This window comes from Genypterus blacodes, unplaced genomic scaffold, assembly GCF_046128005.1.
Source record: "Genypterus blacodes isolate CSIRO-AG114 ecotype Tasmania unplaced genomic scaffold, CSIRO-AGI_Gbla_v1 ptg000094l_1, whole genome shotgun sequence".
Classification (NCBI taxonomy): Eukaryota; Metazoa; Chordata; class Actinopteri; order Ophidiiformes; family Ophidiidae; genus Genypterus; species Genypterus blacodes.
In genome coordinates, this window is record NW_027466898.1 from 2,688,353 (window position 1) to 2,697,914 (window position 9,562).

A 9,562-nucleotide genomic window follows, 5' to 3' on the forward strand; every position below is an offset into this window, starting at 1 on the left:
TCTTGCAGTTTCATGGCTCCACGTGCATCCAAAGCCGTTTGAACAGAGACGGCGATCCGCATCACCAGAGGTTACGCCGCACATGTACTCCACTTTTGTAAGTAAACCAGACTGAATCATCCCTGGTGGCTGAAATGTTTATTACATCTCACGGGACTCGTTTCTATTTAATGCAAAGTGTACGAAACTGTTTATTTGAAGAGTTTTCCCAGTCACAGTACTTAAGAAATGCTAATGTTCTTTCATAGGGTGGTGCTAATGAAAAGGCCATTAAGTCACATAAAAGCCGTTAACCCCTTTAGAGGAAGCACATGCACCATCTACCCACAAATGATACTTGTAAGACTAATAATATCAAAATTAACATTTGTCCTGAGGGTCCGAGCGACATCACAACGCTTGTGGGAAATGCGCAACAACAAAATTGTCGACTTAGGGCACTTCCTCTGGAGAGCATGCATGTAGATATCATGTTCTTCTATGGGAATCTGGAAGTGTTAAAGGGAAGACCTGATGGTGGCGCTACACAGAATGTCAACGGGTCAACAAATTTGTTAAGCTTCATCCTCATGCAATCCCCCAGAGAGCTTTTAAATGCACATTGACACTCAACATTTAAATACTTCTCACAGTTTCATACATCAATTATTCAACACCCAGAAGGGAATTATTCACTAAAATGAGTACAGTAATGCTATATTTGTGAATTAATGACTTGTACATTTAATGGGGTTGTCGTCACATTATGCTGCCTCACACACACACACACACACACACACACACACACACACACACACAACACGCACTCTTACTGCTTCCCCGCTGCTTCCCCGCTGTCATTTTAAGATTTGTTTAGCTGTTAAATCAGATCTGAGGTTCTTCTCTGTTTCACTTACATGAAGCCAGGATTACATTCTGTCTGTCAGGTTGTGTATGCTGCAGCTGGATTTACGGTCCTGGCCCGTAGGGCGCTATGACCACAGGAAGCAGCTAAATAGATTAATCACCGTATATATGCATGTGCCTGCTCGTAAAATACACAGGCACACATATATTTTACCTCATATATACAGTATGTGAGCCGGGGATTGGTCTTGTGTACTCAGTGCAGTTTAGGCCAAACAAATGCATTCATCCTCCGACTAAAGGACCAAAACTTGGCCATCAGCGCTTCAGGCCAATGTGTGAGGAGCTATAACAAGCCCGTGTGAAACGAAGAGAACTGGAGAACAGGGTAACAGCATGTGCCATGAATATTTAATCCTCAAATACATGTCAGAGATATTCAAACAGCTCTCACGCTCGCAGCTCAGCGACCAGTTTATAGGGAATTGTAAATTAAAGTGGCAGGTCAGAGGTTAACAGTGATATGTAGTCTTGTTTAAATACCTCCCGCCTCCCATGGTCTCCATCGTCTGTGGCTGCTGGCTACATCCCGTTCTCTTTTAATTGGATTTGGGGAGCGACAGACAGCGGTGGTGCTTTTCTCTGCCCGACCGCGATAGGATTCACTCAGGAAATAAATAAACACCCAAAGCAGAGTGTAGTTGGAATAATGGAGCGTAAGCTGTATTTTATCTATGGAGCGATTACGTGGACGTTCCTCTGCTGTACATTTATCACAGGAGACGCCAGGACACATTTCTAAGGTCACATTTCTACTCTGCACCTGTATTTAATGGCCTCTCAGCTGTCGCGGAGGAACATCAGCACGTCTCCAAACTGCATCCTCGCACGTCCATCAGCGAGCGAGTGACCATTGTCCTCTCATAAAAGCCCCCGTAAATCTACAGCTTTCTCCTGAGGTCACCCTGAAGGTCATTGTCCTTTTCTGAGGAGGACAAATCAGTCATGTTTCAACTTTTATAGCACTTTTTCTAGCAACGTCACCATTTTAATGCGTTATTTGGTTTGACGCTGCTCTTTAAATCAACGCAGAATTGTAATTTAATTAAAGCTGACATTAACAATGCGTATGAAATAAGATAAAGCCTTTACAGATTGTGAGTGTGTGTTTTGGAGCAGCTCATTGTTATTGGAGACGCTGCCCTGCTTCAAACTCTCAGCTGATTGTCTTTTAACAAACTTCCTGCCAGTCTGTCTATCGTCTGCCCACCTCGACCTTTTACTTTCATCTCGTTTAACCCCACAAAGAAAAAGAGGGAAGTTCCCTCGGATCAATCCGTCAATCTGACCCCGAGCCGTGATGGATGTGCACCGGCGACGGAGGAGGTCAGTCAAAGCCGGCGCCGTGTACCTCTTGATGAAAACGGCGTTGCAGCTTTCATCGCTTTGAGTGATTTCACACACGACGCGGCAACATAAGGGCCGTGGTATGAAAGTTGGCAGCGGGGACGCGTGCCTGCACTGACATAAAACACGCCAATATAGTCAGGACCCTGCTGATCTCCACGTTTCTGGGATTGATCGGAGTTCCTCCAAAGGTGTATCACAGCGTTCCTGTAGGATTCCGAGCAGCTACAGCTTGTTTACATCCAGCTGTGTGAGACTGAATCAGCCTTCGTACATGAATATGCTAATAAAGGAGTTGGATGGCCTCTCACAGTCATGTAATACCTCTGTGAGTTTGTCCTCTTGCCCTTGATGACACTGATTGGTTCTGAGCCCAGGAGAGTGTTTCATGCATCCGAGCGGTGCCTCTTTACTCTTCACTTCAGCCATGACGAGCAATGTTAATGTGGCTTTCCACTCTGCTGCACAATCGCTGATGTGAGGCGGTGGTCCTCGTCCGACCCTCTCCTCCCCGCCATCTCCTTCCCACACCTGTATAGGATTGTCAGCGCACACACACTCACAACCGTTCACTGTCGCCTACGTTGAGGTTGTTGACAGGCCTCGGTCCAGATGCCGCGGGGAAAAAGGATTACAGGCGAGCCGGGGGGAAAAATGCTCAGTGAGGGATTTTGTAGAAGCAGCCTGGTCTCTTTTCCCAGGTGTTTACCCCCAAAACCAAACTCCTCTGTTGTTGTTCAGCTTGGCTGCAACAGCTGGCTGAATGATGCACGTGTGTGTTTAAGTGTGTATGAGCAATCTTACGCCATAATGTCATAAATGCCCCCCCCCCATGAAAAGAAAAAAAAAAGGTCAAATGCATTAATTCCCACATTGATAGCTGTTGCCATGGAAACAAACATGAATTCCCATATGTAGGGGCGTGAATGATGGAGGGCCGTGTGTGTACATTAATGCACAAAGCATTTAATCAAAAAGCTTTGGAAATGGCCGTCTCACACACACACACACACACACACACACTGCAAAGGCCGCCGGGTCAACAGTGTAATCAGAGAGAATTTGTTCATAAACATGAAAAGCCAAGAGGTCGATGTGCAAATGGAGATGACAGATAGGAGGGACGGCGTAAGTATCAATCTGCCGCCGTCTCATTTGCTGCTGCTGAATATTCATCGCCGTCTATTCTAACAGATGCTGCCGTTCAGCGCAGCGGCTGATTAGTTGATGAATCCTTCATTGATTACCCAGCAGTCTGTGCTACAGTGCTAAATTACAGTCACACCTCAATTTTGGCGAGGCGGAGCTCATCTATCAGGAGAGAATAAGTGGTTACTTTTGAGGTCATTATGTTGATTAACGTGATGTTCCAGGCATCAGTGAGCATTTATGCAAATACGATTTCTTGATATTTATGCAAAGTTCTTAGTTATGTGGTTTAAGCTCAAATATTGGCCAATTCTTTGATCGCAACTGTTCTAAGATCAAAAAGCTTCATTGGTTCAATCAAAACATGTAAACACGCCTGCATCAAACGACTGAAACCCAAACCGGGGTTAAGTTTAAAGGCTTTTAGAGGCGAGCAGGCAGTGCAGCCCTGATTACTCTGATAATTTCATCACCACAGTTGAAACGATGCTAAGAGGCCCATGTTGATTCTCACCCGAATGTTAATAATGCGTCCTCCTATTTCTGTGTGATTGCCCCCCCCCCCTCCCTCCCCCCACACTCCAAGACAGAAGCGCTCGCTCTGCAGAAACTGACTTTTATTGCCCAGCACTTTCCCACCATCAGAATCCAAGCACCAATAATACATTTCATTGCCGGAATAATTTCCTGTACTTGCTCTAATATCTCGTCGGCTTGCTATGGATGCTCCGCCACACGACTCTCCTCCACACGCGGCCTCATTATCCCGGATCTGCCACCAATGTACCTTCATTTGTAGTATTGCTCTTGAAGTGAAATGGAAGTGGCTGTCGGAGGCGAGAGATTTAACTCATCAATAAACGATCACGCCTCCACTTCTGCCTCAGTTGGAGGGCGGCAGCGTGCTGGGGGGAGAGGGGGGAGGGGGGAGGGGGTGTGTGTGTACTGGGATGGTATAGTTCCAGGGCCACAAAAAGGGAGAAACATTCAGTGCGACATTTCACAGGGTCAAAAATGTAGCTTTGGGGTAAAACAATCAGCGACGCCCCCTCACCCTCCTCCTCCTCCTCGCTGTTCGCTCTGAGTGGAGTCCTCGCGGGTTTGTCAAGTATTCACCTACAGGCGAAAACAATCCAGGCGTTCCTGAGGCGGGCTGAGGGAGAAGATTGAATCTTGAGTGGCTGGTGTGTACGTAAACACCGCCTGCACAGCTGAAACCGGAGCCCAGATTTCCTCTCATTTCACCAATAAACAACCTGAGCGTGCAGATGTGTTTGTCTCCTCCAGTTTTATGCAGCAACACGAGAGCAAAAGGCTGCATTCCTGCAGGAGATATGGGTAATAGGATGCCCGCGTGACTGCGCTGTACACATCCTTACCTCTGCACATTGTAGTCTGGCGATTGTGGAGAGTAAACAAACAAGAACCCAATCTGCCTCATTGGGTGAAGGTAGCAGACGAGCGTTAGGGAGAGAAAGCTGCACATGTTCTGAAGGAGGAGCAGATGTGGGCCTATGGTTCGTCTTTATGGGCAATCCATCTTCCTCAAACACAGCTTAGTGACACACACTGTAAACAGTATTAAATGATAAACACGTCTCGTGGCACACACACAGACACAGGTGTGTATTATCATTTATGTGTTTTGATTGTACGTGGTGCAGAAGAAGGCGAGGATATGGACGCCTCTCTCTATCTCTCACATGGAGGCATGACGGTGGTTAGATGAAGAGTCCGGTGGACGTCGTGTACGCCAGTTTGTTATTGATTGCGGCTAAAAAAGTGTTGTATCTGGGACGGCAGCTTGGAGGCCCCCACGGCAAGGATGGTGATAAGGTCACTTAGTCACTGAGATCAATACGTTTCTGCCTGAATGTGTCGATTAGGGTGCGTGTAAGTATTGATGTATCAGTGCCTAAAGGTGAAAATCAGAGGTCAAAGGTCACCCAAATCAATGTTTCTCCTTCTTGGTATTGTCTTTCTGTAAAGCAAAATGCAATTGTTACAGTAAATGGAGTGCATTTATATAGTGACTGTCATGTCAGGGTGGTTGGGTGAATCTGAAACACATTGCTGACGTATGATCCATCATTCCCCAACGTGTGGGAAGTGATTCTGTGCGTGATGGATGGATCTGGATCGATTCCCACCCCTCCTCTCCAAAGTGATTTTGCAGCACAACAAGGGAAATGAGCCACGACAATCCAAACACAGAGTTCTTCTTAAGAGCCTGCGACACACTCGGGCGTGCCGGACTGCCGGCGCTCCTCCCGGACGTCTCCACCCTGATGAGGCTTTTGCGCACCGTGGAGTTTGGACGGTCTCCAAAAATCGGCACGCCGACGACATCAAAGTGAGCGAGGCCGCGTTTGACCCAGTTTGCTTTCACTCATCCTCCTCTTGCCCCTCCTCTTCCTCCTCCTCCTCCTCCTCCTCCTCATCTTTCTCTAACATCACAGCAATCTACACAGGGCTCACTCACAACAGGAACGACACCAATCTGAAGCGACGGAGCTCAACTCCCGTCACTTGATTGGGAGGGGGGATCTGACCACACCTCCAGATTCCCAGATTTGTCATTAACCCTCGGCGCCCCCCCCCCCCCCCCCCCCCCCCCGCCCCCCTGCATTTCCCACCTCTCCTTCCATTTCCTTTCATCTCTTCCTGTCCTCTATCTTGTCGCCTTGCAGAGCCTGAACTCTCTCCCACTCTTTATCTCTCTCTAATTATATTTTCTCCCTTTCACAGCTTCTCCTCCGCCACTTCTCCGAGCTGCAGCGGGAGGAATAACGAGAACAGAGAGGAAGAGGAGCGCCATTTCAAAGGAAAAGCGCTGACTTGTGTTTTGAAAAACCGTTATTATTCCATGTGGGCTTTGTTCTTTTCAATTCTCAGGGATGTGAGTGTGATCTAATTGTTCACCTCGGGACTGCAGGCTGTAATAAGCAGGTATGGAGTACATGCTATTCCAGAATGCACCCCCCCCCCCCCCCCCCCCTCCCCTAATTATAGTCTTTGTTTACAAATTACAAATATACATTCACCGCACGGTATAATAAAGTGTATCAATATTTCATACACAGGCTGTGATCATGGGAGGGATGCTGCTGTACGTGCTGACGGGAAGCTGCTTCCAATTACTGTTATGCAGCATTATAGAAGCTCAAGTATTCCTCCTCATTATCGCAGGCCCTAAATTATGTGTGTGTGTGTTTGTATGCATGTGTAACCAAAGGAGAGGAATTGAGACAAATCATCCCCCTCGTCTACATTGTTAGCCCGGGCCGCCCCTGCTCTGATGGCGGGCAGATTTAAAATGATATTAAAGAATAACCCAGAGCAGAACAGAAAGCAGAGGCCGACTCGCCCACCGTCACCATAACAGAATGTGGGCTCCTCACACCTAGAGAGGCAGTTGGCACATATTTGCCCTCTAGAAATAGCTCTGCGTCTAATTTTGTGACTGGTGAGTGTGTGTGTGGGGAGGGGGGGTTGATGGGGTTGGGAGTCCCGTCTAAAATGTTTCCATGGTAAACAAACACCCAACAAGAAGCAGGGAGGCGAAGGCGTAGAGGCGTGAGTGATGTGTTTGTTGAGTTTTTGTATTTTGAGAAAGGAGAGGCACGCAGCTCGTAGTGCTGTTTGTGTTTGTGCTTTGGAGAAAGAGTGAGAGTGAGAGAGAGAGAGAGAGAGAGAGAGAGAGAGAGAGGCAGCGGAAAACATCTCCGAGCCAGAAAACACAGTAATCTCATTTGAGACCGGTGTTGGGTGATGTGAAGGCCGTCCCTGAAGAGCTGCATTAGGAGGCCTGTGGTTTGGGTCAGCTAGCTCCTGTTAATACACACACACACAAACACTCATACACTCATACATATATAGGGGACTCCCCTTTTATCCCTCAGCCAAGAACCACAGACAGGGGAGAACAAAATTGATCTACCTGACTGCAGCCAATTTTCCACACATACAGACACTCAGACTATGAAGCTGTAAATCCCTTTTGATCATCGGGAAGTGTGTGTGTGTGTGTGTGTGTGGGTGAGAGGACTGAATCTGTCTCAAAGCCAAAAGTGTAAACAGAACATTTACCTACAGCATGTACTGCATGAGGTCTAAACCTGCAGTGTGTCAGGACGTGTGTGTGATCACATGAGGCCACATTTAAACCAGCAGACTCTCACTTTGCCCTCAGATCCATTTAGCAGCATTTCTATTTATAAATTCATTGGCTTAGCGCTGTTAAGTTTATTACTTTACTTTTACTACTTACTACTATTCTCAAAGCAATAAACTCTAAGAAATGCCCTCAATCTTCAGCAGCGGTTTACTGTAACAGCTTCCGGCAATATCGGCTTAAATTTCAGGACATTTTGAATCAACAGCCTATTAAGGGCGGCTGTGAGAGAACATAGAGCACCTGCAGGGAATTGACACGCGTCTATATGTGTTATTTTATTTCATAACATTTCCATGTAAATTGCACCGGGCCTGGCACAGACTCGCTCCCCCGGAGGCTGTAACCGTTTACGAGACGCCCCTGTCCCGCGTCTGATTGCGGAGACATTGAAGGCCCTCTGAGCCACGCAGGCAGAGTTCATCCATCTTGTGTTCTTTCCCCACGTATTCCCCGCGGTAACACCACAGCGCCGCCGTCTTGTTTGAAAGAGCTTAACTGTTTTTTCCCTGGTAGGAGCCTCGGCTGAAAGGGACCTGGAGCTCAAGTCCTTTGTCGGTTTTAACAACGTTGCAGTGGAGCTCATGGTTCCGCTGGGATCTGGACCACAGCTCACTGCTGGGGCTTTTTTTCCTTAATAATAACAGAACAATATTGTATTTGATCCCAGTTAGAGCAGAGGAGTCTCTGGGGAGTAAAGATGTGCGTGTGATCTTTTCTCATTTGGATATGGACACAGCTGATTGCTTCCTGCTTAGCCCAGGCGGATTGGGGCCTTTATATAAATTGTGCTTTGTCAGAACAAAAAGCTTGCTGCGCTTTTACGAGCTGCTGTGCTGTGCGGCTGCCTGCACCCATTAGGAGAACTTTCTGTCTTCTGTCGGAGCGACTTGCGTTTTAATAGAGGTTTTGTTGAACGGAGTCGAACTCACAGCTGAACAACTCCGATCCTAAATCTAATTAAAAGCCGCTTCTTACAGTGACGACTGCAGGGGTCCCTTTGATTCTGGATCTAGCGGGGGAAAGTGCAGCGAGCCTCTTGGTGGCTGTAGGCGGCGTGTCATTAAAATGAAGCACACTACTTCACTGGTCACACACAGGAAACTCAAATCTTTACAGAGGCATTATTTCCGCCATCTCTGGACACGACAGTTACCATAATGGAGCTGCCACTCATAGAATGACCTCGGGCTCCTTTCAGCTCCTTCATCCAAAGCTATTATAGGAACCCTGTGTGAGACACTGGGACGGCGTCGCGTCCTACACAGACATGTCGAGTGTCCTCAGCGTGTACAGCCACTATGAACACACAAACAGCATTTCCAGCCGTGTTGAGCACAGATGTATTCCCTGATCTTCAAGGAGGAAATAGGAAGGATGAAGGTCTCTGCTGCTCCCAGCGGGGCTTTGACGTGTAAGAGAGGAATGCAATTACGTTGAGACGAGTTTGTAGCACATAGAACTACATCAAGAGAGAAAATAATCACAATAGATTCTATTTACATTCATACTCAAGGTCACAGTAGAGTGCAATGATCATGTTCCAGGTTAATGTTGTGTTTTGGATTTGTGATATTCCATATTTAGTGAATTGGTGTTTAGCCATTTGTAGCTTGTGTGTGTTTTGACGTAATGATCTCAGGAGGAGTAATTGTCTTCTAAGTAACAACTAATGATCCAAATAAGCTCAATCAATGAAACGTTGTAGCCATTACTTAGACTGAAGGGAAGAATAGCACATTTAATTGAGAGTGGTATGCTTCCAGTCTCTGTCTTGGCTCTCAGCTCTCTGTGTTTGGTCTGCAGTGATTGATTTCTCCTGCTTATCCACCCTATACGCCATCGGGTGTCAAATGGGTCGGATGCCAGTCGCTGTTGGAGGAGCATATGGCCGCTTCTTTTCCCCCCCCACAGCTTGGCCGACCTCTAAACCTCCTGCTGTCCATACTAACCACACTTCAGCTCGCAGATGGAGCCTGTCATTCC